This window comes from Lissotriton helveticus, chromosome 9, assembly GCF_964261635.1.
Source record: "Lissotriton helveticus chromosome 9, aLisHel1.1, whole genome shotgun sequence".
In the NCBI taxonomy this organism is placed as follows: Eukaryota; Metazoa; Chordata; class Amphibia; order Caudata; family Salamandridae; genus Lissotriton; species Lissotriton helveticus.
Window position 1 is genome coordinate 1,283,276,859 of NC_136070.1, and position 12,671 is coordinate 1,283,289,529.

Here is a 12,671-nt window from a genome sequence, read left to right on the forward strand (position 1 = left end):
GATGAAGTCGGCGATGTCTTCGCTGAATTGTGTGCGTGATCCCGGGGGTCTGTAGATGAGGGTGCCTCTGAGGGTGGTCTTGAGGTTGACGTGGATCTGGAAGTGCAGGTGTTCGGCGGGTGCGATGGTGTCGTCGGTGTTGGTCGTGATGCGGATGGAGTTCCTGTGGATGATGGCGATGCCTCCTCCTGTCTGGTTGACGCGGTCCCTCCGGATGATCTTGTAGCCGTCCGGGATGGAGATGGCGATGTCGGGCGCAGAGGAGGCGTTCATCCAGGTTTCCGTGAGGAAGGCGACGTCTGGGTCTGTGGTGTCGAGCAGGTTCCAGAGCTCGATGGCGTGTCTGTGGACGGAGCGGGTGTTGAGTAGGATGCACTTCAGGTGGGTGCTGCTGGAGTTCGGCTTGGTGGGTGCTGGTGTGGCGTGGGTCCGGTTGCAGGTGAACTTGCAGGAGTGGCAGCTGAAGGGTCCGTGGGTGCGTCTCGGTGTGGCTCGGTAGCAGCCCGGGGTTCGGCCGGTGTTGAGTGCGTTGAGGTCGGTGGCGTCGTAGGTCCGTCTGGTCGGCTTCCGGCGGTGGGGGCCAGGGGTCCTGGCACTGGGCGGGGTCCTGGCACTGGGCGCGGTCCAGGCGCGGACGGGCGCAGACGGGCTTACCTTTGGCGCACCTTCGGCGCTCAGTCGGTGCTCCCGCTGCGCGCGTCCGCTGCGCGGTCGCTCTGGGGGCGTCATAAGAGGGGAGCAGGGAGGGCGGGTCAGCTGGGAGGCGGGAAGGGGTTACCCAATCGTCCGGCGAGGGGGCGGGGCCGCAGGCAGGAGGCGCGGGAACGGGACCGGCAGAGCGGGCGGCCCAGCGGCGGCTGGGGCGCTGCTGGCGGCGTCGGCGAAGGAACTCTGTCAGCAGGTCAGCAGGGGCTCTGTGGCAGGCGCGGAGAGGAGCAGGGGGGCAACCAGGCCAGAGGCGCAGTGGTCGCTCCCCAGACCCTGTGCCTCATGGGAACAGTCCAGCCCGAACTGCCAAGCCAGGTTCTCCCTGGACCGGAAACAATCATCCTAGGACCGGTTTCGGGTTTTCACCCCTCTTCAGCCAGGATAGCTTGAATCCAGTGGCACTGTGAGCCTGGGACCCACGTCTGGGCATACCCGGAGCACTTAGTGCAAGAAAGAAAAAGACTACCAAGCCAGGTCCTTCCTGGACTGGAAACAAGCATCCTGGGACCCTAGCTGTTTACACAGACATCCCACCATGCCCCCAAGTAGTTCTAACCACAGACTCCCCACTGTGCCCCCTGACCCCACTACATACATGAATAGATACCTCACCCTGCACCTACCCTTCCACCGTCTGCATGAAGACTCCCCAGCCCGCCCCCAAGTAGCTGCATGTACTGACATCCCACCCTGACCCCTGACCCCTCTAGCCGCATGAACACACACCCCAACCTGCCCTCTCACTAACTGCATGCAGAGCCAACAAACCCCAACTCCAATGAGCTTTGGCTGATGAAGGCTGATTAGCCAGAAACCGGTCCCAGGAAGCTTGTTTCCGGTCCAGGGAAGACATGGCTTGGCAGTTCGTGCTGGACTGTTCCCATGAGGCACAGGGTCAGACTGATTTGCATATGGCCATGTCTGAACTGGGGTGGCGGAGTGAGCTAAAGAACGATGAAGGATTAAACCCAGATCAGTTGACTGGGGGTGAGTGCTTGCAATGTTCGGCACTCCGTCCATCATCCCCTTTGGTTTTGCAAAGAAACACCTGTCAAAGATGTAAGGGATTTTATTCCCCGGCTGCACACAGTAAACAACAAAAGGTTTGCATCTACCCTGATCTATTCAGGGGCATTCTGAAAGGCAAGCTGTAGAGAGAATTTGACGAAGTAATAAATACGTAATACAAGCCCCTTTAAAGGTTACTGACAATGGCTTTTAGTTATTTCAAAAGGTATTGCTACCACGACCTCCTCCACTTTCAAGCTTTTAAAAGAACACTTAAACCTTCTACAATGGGGTAAGCTCAAATGCACACATTGACATAGTTAAAATAGGAACGAGAAACACTGAAAATGCAGAACGTGTTGCAGCAGCTCATGTACGAGTCAGCCTTATAATCCTATGATCTCTATGAAAGAAGAATCATCCATTCTTTTCTCAAACGAGCAGATCAAGAATATTCCTTTTTCCGTTGCCGGAGATCCACACCTCATGTCGCTCTTACATGGAGAAATCTCCTTGCCATTCACTGCGTTTCATTGCTATGATTGTCAGAAACATATATCTCTTGGATGGAATGAAAGCATGCAGAATACTTTGGAAATTCACTTTCTTTTTTTTTTACCAATTTTTATTCAACATTTTTTACAACACAGTTTTTGACCCCCAACCCTCCCACCCCCCACCCCCCATGAGGACAGGTACCCTTGTTGTTACATACATAGGTATTTGAATACACGATAACGGACATCTTACAGAGGGAATAAGGGAAAAAACACAAAAACATCAAAGCTCTATGCACTCTTAATCATACATTTCCTCCAGTAATGTCTCAGTGATACCACGTTATTGTGCTGTCAAAAAACTGGATTGCGTTATTTAGTAATTTAAGATTTTAGAATTTATCAATGGCTTTTCCCATTAATCCACTCAATGCTCCTGAATCCAGTCCAACCCAATCCAGCTGTTTCTGGCTGTACCGGAGCATCTTGGATTTATCGCCTGGGTCGTCTAAATTCGTATAAGGGGCCCCCTTCTATAATCATATGATTGATTCTCGGCTTGTTATCGTTTGGACACAGTCGCACTAAGGCATAAGGACCATACATGAAATTTTAATGGCGGTTGCCTCGAGAATTCCTCACTCATTTGAGGGATCGATATACCACAACCTTTTGTTTGTACTCGGAATTGGGCAACAATAGATAGCGACTCACCCACACGAGTCCTAGAGATATTCAATCTACTCTGTCTGCCAAATAATTGATGACTATTGACTTAGTAAAGGAAATTGTATTTGACTAGCACCGGCCTCCGTATTACTCGAAAGAGTGCAGTCTCTAACGATCTTCTATCACTGTCACAGACTTTGAAATCAGTGGTGGTAACGAGAATAACAATCAACACAGATCTTGAGTTTCATTGGCATCGATGAGAAGCTCTGAGGGACTTCAGAACCTTTAGGAGGTTGCCCACCCACAACTCCTTTGTCCTGAAGAAGACCCGCCTCGTAAGGAACATTTACCTACCTAGATTACGGGTCGAAACGTTGACTACTCGACTACGACCAATCTCCTACCCTAAGCAGGACTTTAACGGCTGTAACGGAGTTTGGATCTGTGAATTAACAAAGTGTTTGGACTCTTTTAGAGCTGTTTGCGGTGGCCCTTTGGCTAAGGGGATCACATGCATTTAGTTTCTAAAATTGAAAATAATATCTGTCACTGAATGAATCTGACCACTCTTTGACCCCACCCTATCCCTGACACTACCTTCACCATACCCTCCCCGTTGTGAATGTGGGCACGTACGTTTATTATTAATTTGTCATGTATATAATGAAATGTATGATGAACTCTAACCAATGAAAGGGAATCATGCAAATCTGAATAAAACTCTTTTGCATTGACTAGCTTTGCTGCCAGAATTAATTGTGTACTAAGATAAAAATTCGCAGTACTTTGTCCTTTGTCTTGGACCCCTTTTCTCCATAACCTGAATCCAGTCTAGCAGAGGTGCCCAGATTTTCATGCCCCTCCTCCGAATATTACGCCCCTTCTGTTTATAGATGGCGACCTCAAGGCTGCATGTCGCAAGTAATCTAGCCTTCCATTGAGGAGAGGAAGGTGGAGTAGGATCTAGCCAGGCTGATGCAACGCAGAGCCGAAAAATGGCCATTGCAACGAATATCAGCCCTTGTACCTGTTTAGGGTGATCATTACTAGAGATGCCCAGAATAACCTCTCCGGTTGTAATGTTAACCCCAGCATGGGTAATGTCCGAAAGAAAGCCAGATATTTCATTTATTACATTTGTTAGGATATTACATGTAGCGAACATATGGACGATGTCTGCAGCGGGGAGCGCGCATCGTGGACATGTAGTGCCTTTACCAGTCCCCCACTTTGCTATTTTATACGGGGTATAGTATAATGAAAAATATGTCTTGTAAAATTGCGCCTGTAGTTTTAAGGACATTAAGCAAGTCAATGACAAATCATATGCAATGAGAGGGATACTGGAGGGAAGTTCAAGTTTAATCTGCCGTGCCGCCCCATGTTTGTCCATATCATCTGGGAGTAAAGCATTACATTTTTCATAGATCTCACCAATTCTAGGGGGCGTATTACTGCATAGATTTTCTATAACTTGGCATGTTTGGAATTTAATACGACCACCCCCTTTCTTTAATAGGAAATCTCTCACCTGAAGGTATTTAAAAAAGTCCCTATTGGAAATATTAAAATCTTTTTTTAATTCATCAAATGATTTAATTCCCTGGGCCGTAAAGAAGCACCCGAGCTGCCCTATCCCTAATGCACAACATCTCCGTATACAGGAGTCATGAAATATTTCTGGAAGGTCCATATTCTGTAACACCGGTGTGTAATGTGAATATCGGCCTAAACCAATTAGCTTTTTAACCTTCCCCCAAACTTTGACAACACTAGAGATGGTTTTGAATTTCACTTTTTTCAGGTGATCATCATTAACATGTCGCCAGAGACATCCTGCACTCCCAATCCCCAGGATGAGTTCTTGAGGGGTGGGAATATTCGAATCATCTGGGTTAGTAATTAATAGTCTTATGCTATAGTTCATTACCAAAGCCCAGTAGTAAAGCTTGAAATTAGGAAGGGCCAACCCCCCACGCTCTCTTGGTAATGTAATCGATTTGAGTGCTCTACGTGGCCTGCTATAACCCCATATAAACCGTGAGAACAATGTGTCTATATTCTTAAATACTTGTGGTGGAAATTCTAAACATATCGCCCTAAAAAAATATAAAAACTTAGGAAAAAAAAACATCTTCACAAGATTAGTTCTACCTCTAATAGATAGGTGCAAGTTGTCTAGACGTGACAGTTCTCTCTTAGTGTGCAGCAGTAGTGGCTCCAAATTATTATTAACAATGTTCCCGACCTCAGCACTGATATTAACACCCAGGTATGTCGCCTTATCAGTTATTCTCGGATCTCTCATCACAATCTTAGTGTTAAGCACAATCTGTGTCTTGCTGGAATTTAGCTTATACCCCGAGACTCTACCGAAATCCTGTGCTTCGTTTTCTATCCAATTCATAGCGTTTACAGGATCCCCTGTGACAATGGCGATATCGTCAGCGTAGGCTTAACATTTTGTTTCTAAACCACGCACGCATATAGGGGAGATTAGCACATTCTTTTCGAGCCTGTGTATAAACCCATCAATGTAAATTGCAAAAAGGAGGGGCGAACAGGGGCACCCCTGTCGCGTCCCCCTGTTGATGTTAAAATTGTCGGATAAATCCCCATTGATCAGTACCCTGGCGCTGGGATTGACATAGAGCTGTTGGATTGCTGTGATAAATGTCATTCCTATGCCACAGTTTAACATGGCGGCCCACAGGAACTTCCAGGAGACCCTATCAAACGCCTTCTCTGCGTCAAGCAGTATAAGCGCCATAGGGTCTCCTGTCGTCCCCGTGTAATCAAAAAGGGATATGGCTCTTTGCACATGGTCAGTCGTGGATCTACCTGGTACAAACCCATGTTGTCTTTCAGAAACTATTTTGTGGATCCGAGGGGCTAGTCGAGTTGCTAATAATTTGGAGTATATTTTGGAATCCCCATTAATCAGTGTGATTGGTCGATACGACCCCATTTCCTGGGGGTCTTTGTTTGTCTTGGGGAAAACTATTATTTTGACAAGCGACCAGGATTTCGGTGGATTCCCACCATGGAAGATGTACTGAAAGAGCTCTGTCATGATAGACATGAGTTGTGGTGCAAATTTGATATAGAACTCAGTCGGGATCCCGTCCAGGCCTGCAGCTTTTCCAGTAGCTAAGGAGTTCATAGAGAGTAGAATTTCCTCCCAACAGAGTGCGCTATCTAAAATCTCCTGGCCTTCTGTTCCCAAACCCTCTGTAACGGATGAATCTATATAGCTCATGGGATCCTCATATTCATTCTCATCCTCATGGTACAGCTTCTGATAAAATCCTTGGAAAGCCTTTCTAATATCTGCCAGATCCGACTTCAAACCAAGCACAGGATCCTTAATTGCTTTAATTAAGGTACAGGGTGTCTCTTCCCGGGTTCTAACAGCTAAGTGGTGTCCCACTTTCTCACTCAGTTCGTATGTTCTTTCCCTGCGGGTAGTTGCTCTGACAATTGCTTTCTCGATTAGAATTTCAGAAATATAGTTTTTACCTATTGCCACCTTATTTACCTCCCTGTCTGTTACCTCGTCATCCTTTACTGCCTTGATCAGATCTTCTTCTTCTCTCCGCAGATTTTGCTCTAAGGATATCATTTTTTAACTTTCTGCATTGTTAAGTTGAAATGAAAACCGCATAGTTTCACCCCTGACACAGGCCTTCAGGGTATCACATACTGTTACTATTGATGTGGACCCCAGATTATCCTCCAAAAAGGCCGGAATCCAGGTTCTCATATACAAGCAATATTCTTCGTTATTCAATAGCGCTCTTTCAAACGTCCAACTAGCAACTGTGGGTTTATCAGCCCCCCCTGAGATGGTAAGTTCAAGTGGGTTGTGATCCGAAAGGATTCCAGGGTATTTGTTTATTTGGCAGATTGATTTTAGAGTATTGGACATGAGCATGTAGTCCAGTCTTACATGCCTAGAGTGTGAATGCGAGTAATGAGTATATCCAGGGTCTTCCGGGTATTTCTATGGCCACCCGTCTATTAAGCCATGGAGCAAACACATATCTTTCAGAGATTGATATACCTTTTGTTTCCTACCCTGATATTTAAATAATGGGACGGATGACCAATCGCCAGGTAAATGAATGTTAAGATCTCCACAAACAATCACGGGGAGGGGCCAGTGTACCAGTTAATTGGAGATCTTATTCAACACATCCGGGTCATCACTAATACTGCCATACACAGTGCATAATGTCAATTTGTTTTTCCCTTTATTATAACAACACTCGGTTATCACATACCGCCCAAATGTATCCGCGATTGAACGCGAGAATTGGACCCCCCTCCTTTTGCCAGAATAGCCACCCCCCTTGTACGTGACCCTTGAGATGTGACTAAGATAAGTCTATATCCGAGTGTTTTCAATAGGTATTGTTGTGACCCCTCAATGTGAGTCTCCTGGAGACATATAATGTTTGCACCAGACAGCTTAAGTCCTTCCGCCACTTTCTGCCTTTTCTTTATATCGTTTAGACCACATATATTCAAAGAAAGTATTTTTAATTTACCCATCTAAATCTTTCAGAGTCACCGGATGAATTATATGCGAACCCTGAATACCGCCTTTCTTCCTAGTCTCTATTCCTTTTTCCCCCTGTATACACCCTGTGACCCTTGTGGAGATCCCGGTCCCTGTCCTCCCCCACCCCTCACCCCTCCCTCCCACCCCCGCCTTTATTGAAGCTGCCAGGCTCAACTTGAGCCTGTGTGATGACGTCTGACTAACCTCCCCCACACACCACACCACCACCCTCTCCTATGTTAAATTCTGCACCCTACCTGACCTCAAGTATTAATAACATTCCTATATTATAAGCCCACCTTTACCACCACTCGAAACCAATATTAACCTCATATTGATTCCTTCATTGAGTCGCAGGGCATAATAATACATACGAGTACATAATACATAGTAATACAACATGAGAGAAAGAAAAAACTTAATTCTTATTTTTCCCCCTCTTTAAAATATCAGTGTAGCCACACTGTGTCTGCTCCATTAGTCAATAAGTTCATTATTATCTCCCCCCTGCCGCACTGTTCTTCTCCAGGGTAATATCTTTTAGGGCCTGCTCAGCCTGAATTTCTGAAGTAAAAAACATGGTCTTGCCCTGTGAGATTACCTTTAGTTTAGCAGGGTTTTTTAGAAAGGCTACTGCCCCAGCTTTTTGGAAGGGTGTTATCAGCTGTCGTAAGCGCCAACGCCTCTCTACAGTCGCATGAGCGAAGTCTGGCTTGGCAAAAAAAGAAAAACTCCCCCAGTTTCGTTTCTTGTTGGGCCTTGCCAGATCATAGACCGCCTGTCTAAGCAAAAAGTTGCCGAAAAAAAACAGGTTAACTCGAGGAAACACCAGGTCTCCTCTCGGATGCTTGGGTAGTGAGAAAGGGAATCTATGCACCCGCTGTATCTCTTTGTCCCAATCCCAGTGTGTAAGCTTGGGAAACGCATTTTTAAAGAGATCGAGTGTGAATGCCCTGATGTCATTCCCCTCACTTTTTTCCGGGATGCCAAGGATCCTAAGGTTGTTTCTCCGTCGGCGATTCTCTGCCTCTTCCATTTTCCACATATATCCTTAACAGTACTATCCTGAGAGGTCACCTGAGTTTTGAGGGTTTCTACTGTGTTCTCAAGAATTTCCGTGCGGGTTTCCACCATGCACAGTCTCTCAGCAATGTCCGTGCAAGTTTTCCCAACTTTACGCACTGCACCTTGGATTTTTTTACCAGCAGCTCTGGCAATCCGACTTTCCGCTTTGACTTCTTTTTGAAAAGAGCTCAGGGATTGAAATATCATTGCCAGCGTTGGTTCCGAATTTTCGTCATATGTATTGCCTTGATCCTGAGTTTTTCACAACCTTGCGCTCTCTGTGATTGAGTCTTTCCCCTCTGCTGTGCTAAGTGGCTGCGTATCCGAGTAATCCCATCTGAGGTCTTGCTCTTCCTCTGTATCTTCTTGTGGTTTTGATCTGTGCCCTCCTGACACCCTTTTTGATCTTCTTATTTTTTTTTGGCTGTCTTGTTGTGTTCCGTTACTTGTTGAGGACTCCTCACCCCCCTCTCTACTACTAGCACTAGAAAGGGGTGTATCTTCAGACCCCTCAGATTCCTCATTCACCGAGTAAAAGTTCTCTACCGGGTCTGGGGATGCATAACCTGTTTCCGACTCTGTTTCTGAGGTTTCGACATTACTAACACTGCCACCGTTAATCACGTCAATCTCCTTGATCAATTGTTTTGTCGCCAGTGGATTATTTACCCCATCTGTTGCCTCCAATGGGGTGTCAACCAATTTATCCCCCGTGCCAATTACAGTATCGGATCCATTGGTTTCCAAACTTGACCCCCAGGATTTTTGTACATGGCTACTAGTCACAATACTTGTATCTATAGAGTCTGTAGTGTCTTTGTTGGGGTTGTAAAAAAAAAAAAAAAAGGAAATTCACTTTCAAGAAAAACTATTGGACAGAAAACAATTTTGCTGTCATTAGTACATCTGCATGCATCAATCCAAGGGGGCACTCACTTCCTTGTGATTCTATCGCTCTTCGTAGCACTTGTATCACTTTGAAGCTCAGCCTTGTTTGTAGACTCTTTGCAGCACCTGCTTCTTTAATTTCCTCTTATCATATACTTCCAGGAAATTGTTCCTATCTAATTTGAACTTAATTTGAATAAATGAATCCTGTTGTTGTCTGCAACCCGGACTTTGTATACGTTATAACTTTTCAAAAATTAGTACAATATTGTTGTATTTTCATTTTAACCTCCTCAACGAAGATATCTGAAAAAGAGTGTTTCATAAATACATGTCTTGGTAAACTGAATAAGCGCATTGCAGTTTTAACCCAGAAAAGGATACCTTTCCCCTCTGCAGCAAAAACATTCGATCCTCAAACAAGTCGTCTCTGCTTCTGAGATTCAGCAACTTTTGCAGAATCAATTCCTGATGGACTTTTTCTGATCTTTTACACACTATTCATGATGCAAACACATCTGTAATTGTTCATGTTTTCAAAACCATCGATCAGTCTTGTTCACTGGTTTTAAGACCATTTTTGGATTTGCCTATTCCTTATTCAGATCTTTGTTCTCAAATTTGTTTAGTGGAATATCAACTACATTTCTTATAGTTGGATGTGCTATGTTTTTCTAGTAAAGAAACAAGAGTCAACATGAATAGAGATGCATACGATGCAAGTGAATTTAAAGCTGTGAAGTAATTGTGTTTTATTTAGGAGGACATCTACTTGCTAAATTAAGAAAGAACTGGACTCTGTCTCTTTAAAAATTTCAAATTCTTTGAGTGAGACCTGTATTTTGGTACATGAGCTGTAACTCAATCAATCAATCAAGAGTTTGTATAGCGCGGCTACTCACCCGAAAGGGTCTCAAGGCACTGAGGGGGGGCTACTGAAACGTCTGGGTGTGAAGGTTCGGTCGAAGAGCCAGGTCTTGCAGGTCTTGAGGTCCTCTTTCAATTGGGCCAGCAACAGGGATTGCCTGAGGTGGAGGAGCAGGGTGTACTAGGTCTTGGTGATGAGGTAGGTGTCAGGATCCCACCTGTGTTTCCGCAAGAACGTTATGGAACTGAAGATTGGTCCACAACTTCTCCCTATCACCTATCGCGCCAGACCCAGTCTAGGAAACAATGGTAACACTAGGAAGAAGGGAGACAAAACGAGGAAAAAAGGCAACCATAGGATTTCGTCAAAGACAAACTCAAGGCTGTATAAAAAAGGGAACACACATTTAGGAGACAAACTAACACACCTGTTATGTAAATATCTATGTTAAACCTCCTGTACCTAAACGTTCCCTTCTTCTGCTACTGGGTGTAGAAGTTGATAAGCGTAATGTGACATCATATGTTGTAAGGCTGAAAGAACAAAGAAATATGCTTTAGAAAACACAGGGTTATTGGGGAACACACTTCTCTACATAAAGGATATACCACTTGCCCACCTATGCAGTTCTAGTAGCACTCAACACTGGAAGAAGGCTGGGTGGAAGTGCAACGAAACGTAACCTTCTTCAATATCTTTTCTCTTTCCTTGAAGGTACTCTGCAATCCTGAAGGAGAAGATTGTCGCAAGGCCCTAAGCCCCCTCCCCAAATCAGGTAAGTAAATAATGGATAACACTCAAACATAAAGGGCAGTGCAAGAGCGCTATTACTGTATTCACGGCTTTTCAAGAAAAATGTAAATAAATTAAAAGGCAGCGTGAGAAGGCTGTTACCGTATCCACAGTTTTTCAAGTAAGCAATTAAGTCCGTGTCTTTCTCTTTGTCCTTGTAGGTTGATCAGAAGATGAGCTGCTGCGGGATTCAAGGAACAAACGAAGCACCAGGAAAGGACGCAACACCGACGCAGGACTGAAGGGGCGCGGTGCACCGGAAGTGAATGAGGTAAGTGCAAATCCGGAACGCGAAGCGCAGTCACAAGAGGGGGGCCGGGCTTTCAGCTCTCCTGACCTCTCCCTGCGCATGCGCATCCACCACCAGTGGCCATCCTGGTAGTTCCTTATACTCTCCGGTGCGGCAATCGTGACAGTAGGAGGATCTTCCTCCGGTTCTGTGGATCCGTACGACGGTGGCCAGGGCAAGTTGGGCAGAGCAAAGTTGTCGGAGGGGGTATGTGGAATGCAAGGAGGTGGTACAGATATACTGGCCACGCGTTGTGGAGAACTTTGTAGGCATGTGGGAAGCGCTTGATGATGATTCTCTTGTTGATTGGGAGTCAGTGGAGTTGTAGGAGGTGTTGTGTTATGTGGTTGAGGCGGGGATGTCGAGGACCAGACTGGCTGTAGTGTTTTGTATGTTTGTTAGAAAGGCGATCCCAGGGGAGACAGAAGATGTCTGACTGCCCACCCCGAGACCCACCTCTCCCTATGGAATAGGCCGAGCGCCGTAGGGAGGCCTCTTCGGCGAGGCTCCTCTCCTACAATCGTAACAGCTGAGCAATCCCACTACCACAGACGGACACCACACGAAGGAATAGTCGCAAGAATCTTTATATAAGCAATGAAGGCACGTTCTCGTAAGGTTATCACACAGGGATCGAGGGATCCGTAAAGTCTTGGTTTCGGGAAAAGGGTGTAGCGGGACAGTCTTGGCACCAACTGGTGCGTGGATAGTTCAAGGGGTCAGGCCGCGACAGCGTCAGCGGGGCCTTGAAGGTGGTTCAGTTCGGTCAGGCCGCGACAGCGTCAGCAGGGCCTCGAAGGTGGTTCAACTTGGTTAGGCCGCGACAGCGTTAGCAGGGCCACGAAGGTGGCTCAGCTCGGTCAGGCCGCATCAGCGTCAGCAGGGCCTCGAAGGTGGTTCAGCTCGGTCAGGCCGCGACAGCGTCAGCAGGGCCTCGAAGGTGGTTCAGCTCGGTCAGGCCGCGACAGCCTCAGCAGGGCCTCGAAGGTGGTTCAGCTCGGTCAGGCCGCGACAGCGTCAGCAGGGCCTCGAAGGTGGTTCAGCTCGGTTAGGCCGAGACAGCGTCAGCAGGGCCTCGAAGGTGGTTCAGCTTGGTTAGGCCGCGACAGCGTCAGCAGGGCCTCGAAGGTGGTTCAGCTTGGTTAGGCCGCGACAGCATCAGCAGGGCCTCGAAGGTTCCCGGTTCATGAGTTCGGATCAGGATCAGCCGCGACAAGGTCAGCAGGGCTTCGACTCCAAGATACAACTGGCGTCCCAATCCAGGGCTGGCCCAGATATAGGACTGGAGTCCTTTGATGTCCGGACCCTCGCGCCTGGGAT